General features: G+C 37.7%; 1 protein-coding gene across 8 annotated transcripts in view; it reads right to left on the bottom strand.

Annotated features, from left to right (window-relative positions):
- Positions 1-8,529, bottom strand: part of STK33 (serine/threonine kinase 33) — a 331,524-nt gene extending 322,995 nt beyond the window's left edge. For 2 of the 8 annotated variants that reach the window (XM_056802150.1, XM_056802151.1), the window contains exon 1: positions 7,990-8,525. The gene's annotated coding sequence lies outside the window, so the exon portion shown is untranslated. Of the gene's footprint in view, positions 1-7,989 lie in introns of all 8 variants that reach the window. The other 6 variants (XM_016423420.2, XM_016423421.2, XM_056802152.1 and 3 more) reach the window with 4 other exon arrangements.
- Between the last annotated feature and the right edge of the window lie 5,496 nt (positions 8,530-14,025).

Below are 14,025 nucleotides of genomic sequence, written 5' to 3'. Positions count from 1 at the left end.
GAGAAAGTATGGGCATTCAACAAAATAGAAGATTTCCAAGCATTTGCTAAGAAAAGACCAGAACTTAGTGGAAAATTTGATATCCAATCACAGAAAGCAAGAGAAACATAAAAAGGTAAATACAAAAGAAAGGGAAAAGGAGATAAATCTTATCTTTTTCTTTAAGTCAAACTCTCTTCTATAAGGACTACATTTATATCAAATTATATATATTAATATATGGGGGAAATGTATTGTGTAACTCTCAAAAATTGTATGCATCATAAGAATAGTTAGAAGAATAATGCATAGGGAAATATTGGGGCATCAAGAAGATTTGGTGAAGGGGGGCAAAGAAAGAAAAATGGAGGGGGGAATCATCGATAATACTAACATTTACTTCAAGAAATAGGGGGGGACTAAATAGAATAATCTTTCCCATACAAAGATACACATGGAAGGGGAGGGGAAGAACTCTCATATGAAAAGGAGAGGAAGAGAGCCTGAAGTGGAATTACTTAAACCTTACTCTCAGTGAAATCAAATCTGAGAGGGAACAACATCTAGATCCAGTGGGATCCTGAATTCTATCTTATCCAACAGGGTAAGAAAGAAAGGAAAATCAAGGAGGGAGAGGGGAGAGAGAGTATAAAAAGGGAGGGAAGGAGAGGGGGAGGGGAAGGGAGCATAAAAATGGAGGGGCTAGAAAAGGAAGCATATCAAGGGTGGGGACTAGGGGGACGGACCTAAAGTAAATCACTGGTTCAAAAGAACATAGCTAAAGAAGAAAGGTCAGAACTAGGGGAAGATATCAAAATGCCAGGGAATCCACAAGTGACAATCATAACTTTGAACGTGAATGGGATGAACTCACCCATAAAACGTAGACAAATAGCAGATTGGATTAGAACCCAAAACCCTACCATTTGTTGTCTTCAAGAAACACATATGAGGCGGGTTGATACTCACAAGGTTAGAATTAAAGGATGGAGTAAGACCTTTTGGGCCTCAACTGACAGAAAGAAGGCAGGAGTGGTAATCATGATATCTGACAAAGCCAAAGCAAAAATAGACCTGATCAAAAGGGATAGGGAAGGTAAATATATTCTGTTAAAAGGGAGTATAGACAATGAGGAAATATCACTAATCAACATGTATGCACCAAATGGTACAGCATCCAAATTTTTAATGGAGAAACTAGGAGAATTGAAGGAGGAAATAGACAGTAAAACCATATTAGTGGGAGACTTGAACCAACCACTATCAAATTTAGATAAATCAAACCAAAAAATAAATAAGAAAGAGGTAAAAGAGGTGAATGAAACCTTAGAAAAATTAGAGTTAATACACATATGGAGAAAAATAATTAGGGACAAAAAGGAATACACCTTCTTCTCAGCACCACATGGCACATTCACAAAAATAGATCATACACTAGGTCACAGAAACATGACACTCAAATGCAGAAAAGCAGAAATAATGAATGCAACCTTTTCCGATCATAAAGCAATAAAAATATTAATCAGTAAGGGTACATGGAGAGCCAAATCAAAAATTAATTGGAAATTAAATAATATGATACTTCAAAATCGGTTAGTTAGAGAAGAAATCATACAAACAATTAATAATTTCATTGAGGAAAATGACAATTGTGAGACATCCTTTAAAACCTTATGGGATGCAGCCAAAGCAGTACTTAGAGGAAAATTCATATCCATGAGTGCATATATTAACAAATTAGGCAGGGCAGAGATCAATGAATTGGAAATGCAAATCAAAAAACTTGAGAATGAACAAATTAAAAACCCCAGAAGAAAACCAATCTAGAGATCCTAAAAATTAAGGGAGAAATTAATAAAATCCAAAGTGATAGAACTATTGAGCTAAAAAACAAGACTAGAAGCTGGTACTTTGAAAAAACAGATAAAATAGACAAAGTACTGGTCAATCTAATTTTAAAAGGAAAGAAGAAAGGCAAATTAACACCATCAAGGATGAAAAGGGGGACCTCACCTCCAACGAAGAGGAAATTAAGGCAATCATTAAAAACTACTTTGCCCAACTATATGGCAATAAATATACCAACCTAGGTGATATGGATGAATATTTACAAAAATATAAATTGCCTAGACTAACAGAAGAAGAAATCGATTTCTTAAATAATCCCATATCAGAAAAAGAAATCCAACAGGCCGTCAAAGAACTTCCTAAGAAAAAATCCCCAGGGCCTGATGGATTCACCAGTGAATTCTATCAAACATTCAAAGAACAACTAACCCCAATACTATACAAACTATTTGACATAATAAGCAAAGAGGGAGTTCTACCAAATTCCTTTTATGACACAAACATGGTACTAATTCCAAAGCCAGGCAGGCCAAAAACAGAGAAAGAAAATTATAGACCAATCTCCCTAATGAATATAGATGCAAAAATCTTAAATAGGATACTAGCAAAAAGACTCCAGCAAGTGATCAGAAAAGTCATTCACCATGATCAAGTACGATTTATACCAGGAATGCAGGACTGGTTCAATATTAAGAAAACCATCCACATAATTGACCACATCAACAAGCAAACCAACAAAAATCACATGATTATTTCAATAGACGCAGAAAAAACCTTTGATAAAATACAACACCCATTCCTATTAAAAAACACTAGAAAAGCATAGGAATAGAAGGGTCGTTCCTAAAAATAATAAACAGTATATATCTAAAACCATCAACTAATATCATCTGCAATGCGGATAAACCAGATGCATTCCCATTAAGATCAGGAGTGAAACAAGGATGCCCATTATCACCTCTATTATTTGACATTGTACTAGAAACACTAGCAGTAGCAATTAGAGAAGAAAAAGAAATTGAAGGCATTAAAGTTGGCAATGAGGAGACCAAGTTATCACTCTTTGTGGATGACATGATGGTCTACTTAAAGAATCCTAGAGATTCAACCAAAAAGCTAATCGAAATAATCAACAACTTTAGCAAAGTTGCAGGATACCAAATAAACCCACATAAGTCATCAGCATTTCTATATATCTCCAACACAGCTCAGCAGCAAGAACTAGAAAGAGAAATCCCATTCAAAATTACCTTAGACAAAATAAAATACTTAGGAATCTATCTCCCGAGACAAGCACAGGAACTTTATGAACACAACTACAAAACACTCTCCACACAACTAAAACTAGACTTGAACAATTGGAAAAACATTAACTGCTCATGGGTAGGATGAGTCAATATAATAAAAATGACCATCCTACCCAAACTCATCTATCTATTTAGTGACATACCCATGGAACTTCCAAAAAAAATTTTTACTGATCTAGAAAAAAACATAACAAACTTCATTTGGAAGAACAAAGGATCAAGGATATCCATGGAAATAATGAAAAAAAATACAAAGGAAGGGGGCCTTGCAGTCCCAGATCTCAGACTATATTATAAAGCAGCAGTCATCAAAACAATTTGGTACTGGCTAAGAGACAGAAAGGAGGATCAGTGGAATAGACTCGGGGCAAGTGACCTCAGCAAGACAGTATATGACAAACCCAAAGATCCCAGCTTTGGACACAAAAATCCACTATTTCATAAAAACTGCTGGGAAAATTGGAGGACAGTGTGGGAAAGATTAGGTTTAGATCAACACCTCACACCCTACACCAAGATAAATTCAAAATGGGTGAATGACTTGAACATAAAGAAGGAAACTATAAGAAAATTAGGCAAACACAGAATAGTATACATGTCAGACCTTTGGGAAGGAAGAGGCTTTAAAACCAAGCAAGACTTAGAAAGAGTCACAAAATGCAAAATATATAATCTGGAATACATCAAATTAAAAAGTTTCTGTACAAACAAAATCAATGTAACTAAAATCAGAAGGGAAACAACAAATTGGGAAACAATCTTCATAAAAACCTCTGACAAAGGTTTAATTACTCAAATTTACAAAGAGCTAAATCAATTGTACAAAAAATCAAGCCATTCTCCAATTGATAAATGGGCAAGGGACATGAACAGGCAGTTCTCAGCCAAAGAAATCAAAACTATTAATAAGCACATGAAAAAGTGTTCTAAATCTCTTATAATCAGAGAGATGCAAATCAAAACAACCCTGAGGTATCACCTCACACCTAGCAGATTGGCTAACATGACAGCAAAGGAAAGTAATGAATTCTGGAGGGGATGTGGCAAAGTAGGGACATTAATTCATTGCTGGTGGAGTTGTGAATTGATCCAACCATTCTGGAGGGCAATTTGGAACTATGCCCAAAGGGTGATAAAAGACTGTCTGCCCTTTGATCCAGCCATAGCACTGCTGGGTTTGTACCCCCAAAAAGATAATAAAGAAAAAAAAAAACTTGTACAAGAATATTCATAGCTGCACTCTTTGTGGTGGCAAAACATTGGAAAATGAGGGGATGCCCTTCAATTGGGGAATGGCTGAACAAATTGTGGTATATGTTAGTGATGGAATACTATTGTGCTAAAAGGAATAATAAAGTGAAGGAATTCCATGGAGACTGGAGCAACCTCCAGGAAGTGATGCAGAGTGAAAGGAGCAGATCCAGGAAAACATTAGACACAGAGACTGAAACACTGTGGTACAATCGAAGGTAATGGACTTCTCCATTAGTGTCAATGCAATGTCTCTGAACAATCTGCAGGGATCTAAAAAACACTATCCACAAGCAGAGGATAAACTATGGGAGTAAAAACACTGAGGAAAAGCAACTGCTTGACTACAGGGGGGAAGGGGATATGACTGAGGAGAGACTCTAAATGAACACTCTAATGCAAATACCAACAACATGGAAATGGGTTCGAACCAAGAACACATGTGATACCCAGTGGAATGGTGTGTCGGCTATGGGAGAGGTGGGGGGGGGGGGGGGAGGAAAAGAAAATGATCTTTGTTTCCAATGAATAATGTTTGGAAATGACCAAATAAAATAATGTTTAAAGTTTTAAAAAAAAAGAATAAAAAAGTATAAGTGTTTTTTTAAATGCCAATAGTTTAACCAAATGGTTTAAGTATAAGTTTTTTTTTTCTTCAAATGGCTTTTTATAACTTACAGACTGGACAAATGAATCAAATAGGAAAATAAAAATAAAATTTTGGCTTGATTTAATAAATCATTCCTGTCAATACTAGGCCATTTAGAACCCAAAATGGAACTTTTATCGTACTATGTTATTATATATTTATATATATTATAATATACATTGTTATGAAAGTTCTATTCCAATGAAAATAATCTGGTGCAAATTAGAAATTTTCTTTAAACAAAATTTTTTATTAAGATTCATTTAATTCCTGATGTATGTCCTTGGTTTGATAAAAAATATATTTTCCTTTCTTAGGAAGAACAAAAAAAAGAGAGGTCAGTCACTGGGCTTTCAGCAAATAAACCATTATCTTTTACATACATGTGATAAAGTGATAACTGATAACCAACACACATAAATAATTAAATTATATCCTTTGTCATTTAGACCAAATGAAAACAATAAAAAATATTTTTAAAGCAAAAAAAAAAACTTTAGTTACCTAAAACATCTAGGGGCTGGGGTCACTAGATAGCTCAATAAATAGCCAGGACTGCAGCTGGGAGGTTCAAATTTGACTTTAGACACCTCCTAGCTGTGTGACCCCAGGCAAGTCACTTAATCCCAAATACCTAGCCCTTATTGCTCTTTTGTCTTGCAACCAATACTTAATATTTATTCTAAAACAGAAGGTAAGGGTCTTTTAAAAAGAGGATGGGGCAACTAGATGATTTTGTGAATACAGAGTCCTCAAATACTTCCTAGTTGTGTGACTGAGCAAGTCACTTAACCCCAATTGCCAAGCCTTTACTGATCAATATTCTAAGGTAATGATCCCCACAAAAAAAAAGAAAGAAAAGAAAAGAAAATCTAACTTCAATTTAGTTCAGTAAAAAAAATAATAAATCACCATCTTAGAATGTATGCTACTTATATTTTCGGTTATGCTATAAAGTCTAAAATTTAAAATTTAAAGTGTTTTTTGTTTAAAAATAAAACCTGCATTTCCAGACTATAAAGAATATGTATTGGAGGCAGCTGGGTGGCTCAGTGGATTGAGAGCCAAGCCTAAAGATGGGGGTGGGGGGTGTCCTGGGTTCAAATCAAAACTTCCCAGCTATGTGACTTTGGACAAGTCACTTGACCACCATTGCCTAGCCCTTATTGCTCTTCTGCCTTGGAACCAATACATAGTATTGATTCCAAGACATAAGGTAAGGGTTTAAAAAAAAAAGAATACGTATTAAATCCAGTCATGACTCATGGTGTAGTGACAAATTTGAAGTCCATTCCTGCCTCAAACGCTTACTAGCTGAGTGAGTCACTTGACCTCTGTGTGTCAGCTTCCTCATCTGTACCTCTAACAGCCCTTCCAGCTCTAAATCTATGATCCTGTTACTTCAAAGGACTGAAATATTCCCCTCGCTCTTGGCATAGAGGTGGTGGACTGGGTATAGAATGAGGTATGTGTTTTCAGACATGGACAATGCACTCATCTCTTTTGTTTACCTGCATAAAAGTGAGTTCTACTGGGGGCAGTCATTTAAAAGTAACATAAGACAGGGAAATAATAAGTAAAACTTTTTTTAAAAGACAAATGAAAAGGAAGCTAGGTGGCTCACTGGATAGAGAGCCAGATCTGGAGTCAGAAGAACCTGGGATCAAATCTGGTCTCAGATACTTCCTAACTATGTGATCATTAACTCCAATTGCCTAGCCTGTATGCTCTTCTCCCTTAGGACCAAAGGATTCTAAAATAAAAGGTGGTATTTTAAAAAATAAAGGCAAATTAAGATTATGTAAAAGAAGACTTTTTGTAAATTCATGGTTTAAAAGTATTTAATTTATATCAATTCAACCTGTTTGCAGGCTGTATATTTTGTTCATCACAATTATAGGACAGAGTATGACTATAGCAACTCACAGAAAAATCATTCCACCTACAAATATTTGATTGCCTGCTATGAGTAGGAGAAAATACTAGACTCTGCAGGAGGAACAGAGGATTATAATTGTCTTTAAGGTTATAAACATAACTAATCCACATGTAAAAGTAAGGTACCATATTGTAAGCACCAAATAAGTGGTTCAAATAACTGTTAGGAGTTCAAAGAAGAGATCATTGTCTATTTGTGCTATTTTTCAAAGGGAACCATTTGAAAAGGGCCTTGAAGGATGAGACAATTTGGATAAATTGAAAGGAATAAAATGGGTATTTTAACCAGTGAAAGTGAGGTACTTAAAGGAGTGGGAGTAGGACCTAAGAATATCAGGAAGAGGAGACAGGAATGTTAGTGATGATGGTCCATTCAGAAAAGTAACAGATTGTGATAAAGCCAGAGAAGTAGGCATTAACTAGAAGAGAAAAGGTTTAGGAGTTTGGCCTTGAACTTGTCAGCAGCCCAGAATCACTGCTGGCTAGAAAGCACAGGAATGGCACGATGAGAACCAAGGTTTAAGCATATTAATCTGGGATTCCATCATTAGTCTATCTGGAATGTCTAGAAGAGGTTGAAGATGGGGGAGGGAGAGACTGCTAGCATAGATGTAGGGTAATAGATTGGAGGTGATAATGCCTGGGTCACAGTGGAAACTAGAAAGCAGTAGCAGGTCTGGAACATTACAAAGGGAAAATCCAAAGGGTTTTATGGGGAGTGGATGTGAAGGAAGAGTCCAAGACATAAGGTTTAGGGCTGAAAGGGCCTGGGGGGTTCCTTCATCTTGTGCCTGGGCCTGAGAATCCAAGTGGCCTGGTCGAGGGGGAAGTAGCTCAGGGGGGGTGGGGGGGAGGGAGGAGGACTGACCGCAGACTTTCCAGCCTGCCAGCCTAGGTGAAGGGCAGCACCAGTGGAGTGGAAGGAGGGCAGTTTGGGGGAGCAAATAGTGCTGCGACTCGGGATATTCAGACCATCTCGCCCCTCCAGGAGCATGAGGGGGCAGAGCACAGACTCACAGAATGGCAGAACTCTTCTTGAGTGTGAGGGGGAAGGGGGAACAACCACGTTGGAGCCGGTTCTTCCTAAGACTCCATAGCGCAGACCCGACGACGACATGGACGAAACGGACAGACAGAGTGACAGGCCCAGGTGACCTCGGGAGGAAGCCGCCTCCGGAAAGCCCCCCCGGCTGAAGGGGTGACAGGCCCACGAGAAGGGCCAGGCCGGGGAGGAGGGTGGAGGGAGGGCGGCCCCGAGGGGTCCGGGGGTCCGGGGCTCCTAGCCCAGGCGGCCGGTTTACCTTGCGTTGCCGTAGCAACTGGACAGCGAGCCGGAGGCCGGGCCAGACGCCTGCAGACCAGACTGGAGAAGGGGGAGAGCTTAGGAGGCCACTCACTCAGGTGCTGGGACAGTCGAGCAGGGCAGGCTGGCGGATGGAAGGCTGGGCACACTGGGCTCCTGACACTAGACTGGCCCCCACAAGAAACTTTTCTCCCTGAGGCTCCGCGGTGGAGAAGACTGGGGCTGCGCGGGGACACAGCGGGACCGCGAGGGCCTCGGGCGCGAGACGGGCTCACGAGAGCAGTGGCGCGCCCACAGCCGGCCGGGCCTGGGGGGCCGGTGCAGGGGCAGAGGGGAAGGCCTCGCGCAAGTGAACCCACTTAAAACATTTTGTTCTATTGATTTACTAATTGCTTAATTAATACTCTTTTGGAATATGCCTTTCCTAGGCAGACATAAACAAAAGCGTCTTCTGAACTGAGCTGCTTAAAGGGGATTGGGCTTAGTCGAAGACTAGTTAATTTAATTAAATAATTGCTAGGCTCTGCAATTTAGTGAGTATTCAATGTCTCCGGTAGTTTATCTTCTCCTAGGTAACTTGTTTTCTGTTTTGGTTTCTTAAATGGCTTGGGGAAGCAGGTACCTGCACCTGGGATTCGGTGCTGAATGATGCCCGCCATGAATAATGTCTCCTTGTTTCTTACCTAGCCCGATATTAACGCTCAAAGCGTCATGGGACGAGGTTCTCTCTGTAATTATATTTTTCAGGAATTTTTTACAAGTTTTATTCCTCATCTTCCCCCTCCCCCCCCCCAAAAAAAATTGTCTCAGATTTTAGTTTTATATGTAACCGGGACTTCCAGCCAAGCCTGGCGGTTAGAGGATTTTTTGTTTGTTTTTAAAGGGAGGAAAAGTTGCATTACAAAGCATGTACATATCTTACAAATCTATTTTATCTTTTTTTAATATGCATACATGTTGTTTCCTGTGATCAAATGTATCTCCAGCTCTTCACCCAGCACCTGACATATATTCAAATGGATCTATGATTTCACCAATTCAGGCATACCCTCTAGGATTCAGATTACAACCATCCCATACCCAGCCATCCTGTGCAATTCTTATCCACTGCAAGAATATGGACAATTCTCCCAATATGTGAACTCCACAGGGGGACCACTCAAGGTGCCTAAGGCCTTCCTCCAATTTCTCCTCTCCTCATATACTTGCTGAGGTTCTCATTGCTTATATGTTACAACTGGGTCATAACAATCATATGCTCATTAGCCACATTATGCCTCCTAATTGAAGGAGTTCCCAAAGGCTCCATGCTAGTTCCTCTCCTCTTCTCTCTCTCCCTCTCCTTTTTTGTTGATCTCAATAGTTCTAATGGGTCTTATAATCATCTCTATATAGATGATTCAAAAATATGAAGTTCCTTTCCTTTGCAAGAGCTTTACTCATGCATCTCCAAATAGCTATTGAAGGTTTCAAACTATATGTCCAAAGATATCTCAAATCCAATCTATCCAAAACAGAGCTCATTATCTTTTCCTCAAAACCCATCCTTTTTCCAAAATCCCCTTTTATCCTGAATTTTTCCACTCTCCAGGTTTCCAAGATCATAATTCTGACACTATCCCCTTAGTAAGTAACCCCTTACTCCCTCACCCCTTTACCCTCACATATCTTCTCAGCTGTCAGATTCTTGCATTTCTACCTCCATAATATCTCTCACATCTGACCCTTTCCTTCTACTCACACAGCTATCACTTTAGTTAAATCTTTTACCATTCCTCGTTTAGACTATTGCGATGGCTTCCTGACTGGTTTCCTTCTCTCAAGTAACTCCCCATTCCAGTCCATCCTTCATACAGCTGCCAAAGTGAATGTGCACATGCCACATGTCACTCCCCTATCAATAAACTAAAGTGACTTTCAGCTGCCTGAAAGATAAAATATAAACTCTCCCCTTTTGGTTTTAAAATCTATCACTACCTGGCCCCAGTCTTGTTGCCTTATGGTTAGTTCCATTTCCACTACCTCTGTAAGCACATCTGGCATTTTGATGGTAGAAAAAGTTGTTGATGTTTTTTCTTGGATGGTGAAAAATGTTTATCAGAATCTTTGAACATCTCCATCTTTCTTTCTATTATTCCTTAACCTCAGGGTGTTTGTTTAACTGGATCATTTTCTAAGCTTTTTTAAATGGACTTTGCCCTCCAATCCTATTTAATATTTAAGTAGGCAGTACTGCCCTTATTCTTTATTCTCTGTAAGATTTTGTGTTCTAAACCGGTGTTACCTTTAGCTACCATATTTCTCCCCATGGTAAATAAATCAAGTATTTTCTGGTGCTGACACACAGCTGTTTCTCAGGCTTTCTTGGTCCCCTCTAAGAAAATATATTGAAAAGAATGTAATAGGGAGCAGCTGGGTAACTCAGTGGATTGAGAGCCAGGCCTAGAGACAGGAGATCCTAGGTTCAAATGTGGCCTCAGACCCTTCCCAGCTTTGTGACCCTGGGCAAGTCACTTAACCCCCATTGCCTAACCCTTACCACTCTTCTGCCTTGAAACCGATACACAGTATTGCTTCCAAGACAGAAACTAAGGTTTTAAAAAAATAGGGTAATAATACTTCTGATCATAGATCTAGTCTTTAACCCAATTCTTGGTCACAGTATTACATGAGTTGATTTATGTCAGTTAAACATAAAAAATAATAAAATTAAACAACTAACTAGTGTCCATACCCTTTATTCTAACCATATCCAATTTGCACTATCAATAACTTTTTTATGAAGGTCAGATTGAAATTGTTTTCATTTCATGTGACATCTTCAGCCTCATTCATGATAAGGTCCTCAGGTTGCTGCTATTTGCATATGACATTATTCTAGTTTCATCAAGCTCTTTCAAAACTCTTGGGTAATGTACATAACCACTGAAGAATTTGTCCTAACCATTCACAGGGGGACAAATTAAGTGGATGAAGAATTCTTACTATTCAGAATATGGCATGTGATTGGATGATGGAGAGAGAGAAAGAGAGAAGATCCAAATGTGATGGTTCTGCCATCCTTAATGGAAAAACAGTTTGTTATAATAATTCTTTGCTAATCTTTTCCATTTTTCTGTTGTTTAGAGCTTTCTATCTTCAATCTTGAATGCTTTGGATGTAGGTGTGTGTGTGTGTGTGTGTGTGTGTGTGTGTGTGTGTGTGTGTGTGTGTGTGTGTGTGTGTGTGTTGGACAGGAATTACAAAGAGACAAGGTGTTTGGGCCAAAATTAAGTAGGATGAGGAATGCCTTTGCAAAGTAAGACCCATATTTTGAATACCAAAATTCAGACATGACTGAAACAACTCAACAGCAAAACAAATTCTACTGGTCAGTTTGTATTATTGCAAGACATATGATACTATAAACTGAAGAGTTTTAAATGGTTATCACTGCAAGTGCAATGGAGAGACAAGCACATTTTAGTTGTGTATAGGCTTCATAAAATTAGGCCCCCCCCCAATAAAAGGGGAACAATAAAGAAGAATCAGAGAAAAGGATGTTATCAGAGGAGAATATAATAGAAGGAGGATGAGATGGTCACATGGTGAAAGTGAAGGACAATAGACATCCCGTGATCTTCACTGGTATCTTTACAATATCAAGGATGTCATGGATGAATTGTGATCTTCAACATTATAAAGAACAACCACATTGATATCACAGACTTATAAAGTGTTTGAGTACTGAAAATATGGTTCTATATCTATCATTATTAAGATGCTATTGGTTCTCCAAGGAAATCCCATTGAAGACAAAGGATTTTTTTTTATTCTGGAACATATTCAGTGCCCAGTGCAATTTGTAATTACTGTAAGCTCTAATCCTAGTATTAGTACTAAGCTTGGCCACTTTAATTTGGATTTTCATAGCCACAGATACTCATAAAGACCTTCTATCCCACCTCTGGCATTGATTAATATCAAATCAGTTAGTGAATTTTGATTTGGATAACAGCCCTGCACCTGTTATCTGTGTCTGGACATCACTTAACCTCTCTCAAACCTCAGTTTCCTGATCTGTAAAGTAGGTCTGAATGGTCTAGAAGGCCTCCGATCTATTCAAGTTCTGAATGTATGATCCAATGATTGTGTATCTGCCCTCTTAGACCAACCTGGCTAAGTTTAAAGAGGCAAAATCAATAGAGATTTAGGCACTCCAGCTTTGGATTTATACCAAATGTTTAAGGATAGTCCAAAATAGAGAAACACTTAACCTAGTTAATCCTATTTAAAGCAAAAATGCTTCCACTCACATGATTATATTGATGGATCTACTAAATAAAACTCATTTATATTAAGATTTTTAAAAATACTACAAAGTATAAGTATCAAGTGTGTTTTTTTAAAAACATATGATTTTAAAAACATCTACTTAAAATCAAAAGCTAGGGTTATATGAAATGGGGAAACAGAAGATTTCCTAGTAAACTTAAGAGTAAAACAAAGAAGCCCTCTTTCCCCACTGTTATTTGAAATAGAGAGGTTGATTAGGGCACAGATTAAGTACAAAATTACTGACCTGAAAAATAGATCCAAGAGAGATAATTTAAGAATTATTGGATTACCTAGAAGCTATGATAAAAAAAAATCCTGGATTTCATATTGCAAGGAATTATTAAGCAAAACTGCCCAAATATACTTAACAAGAGGGAAAAACAGAAATTGAAAGAATTCACAATAACCTCTTGAAGGAACCCAAAAATGAAAACTTCTAAGACTATTATAGTCAAATTCCAGAGCTCCCAGGCCAAGGAGAAAAAACTACAAGTAGCCAGAAAAAAAAACCTCAAATATTGTGGAACCACGTTCAGGATTACATAGAATTTAGCAATTTTACTTTAAAGAATTGGAGTACTTGGAATATGATTTTCTGGAAGGTAAATGAACTAGAATTGCAACCAAAGAATCAGCTACCCAGCAAAAATGAGTATAAATACTTCAGGTAAAAAATGCATATTTAATAAAATTGAGGACTTTTAAGCATTCAAGATAAAAATACCAGAGTTGAACAGAAAATTTTATTTTCAAATACAAGCCTCAAGAAAAGTATAAAAAGGTATAGAAAGAAAATTTTAGGAATTTATTAAAGTTAAACTGTTTATATTTCCATATAAGAAGATGATACTTTCACAAAATTACCAATATGGAAATATGTTTTTCATGACACACATATATAATCTATGTCAAATTGCTTACTGCCTCAGGGAAGGGGGAGGGGAAGGAAAAAGGGAAGGAGAGAATTTGGAACTCAGATTTTTAGAAAACTATTTAAATTGTTTTAATACATAATTTGGAAAGAAAATAATTGTTCAGCAGCACTCCCCCTTTCATTATATATTCTTATAGCTAAGGGTGCATGGGTAGGAAAAAAACTTTTAAAATCATAGTTAGGGGTGAGGCAGAGAGAAAACATTGGAAGATATGAATCTTGACATGGCTAAATCCAGGCAGCTGCCAAGATTAGGGTTTAAGTATCCCATTCTTAGATAGATTCTTTGCTATTTCCCCTGCTCCAGACCACTTGAATGGACCTAAGTCCCTATGTTCTCCAACAAAGTGCCCCTCACTGAATTTTATTCTATATTAAATTGTATATATGACTTGAATGTCAGATTCCCCTTTCCTCTTCTCCCCATCACTCCAAGTTTTCCTATTATTTGTTACTTTTAAAAATTATTTACTAATTTTTAATTTTTAAATCAATTACA

The sequence above is a fragment of the Monodelphis domestica genome, chromosome 6 (genome assembly GCF_027887165.1).
Source record: "Monodelphis domestica isolate mMonDom1 chromosome 6, mMonDom1.pri, whole genome shotgun sequence".
In the NCBI taxonomy this organism is placed as follows: domain Eukaryota; kingdom Metazoa; phylum Chordata; class Mammalia; order Didelphimorphia; family Didelphidae; genus Monodelphis; species Monodelphis domestica.
The sequence above is the reverse complement of the archived record's forward strand: the minus strand, read 5'-3'. Positions and strand labels throughout refer to the sequence as shown.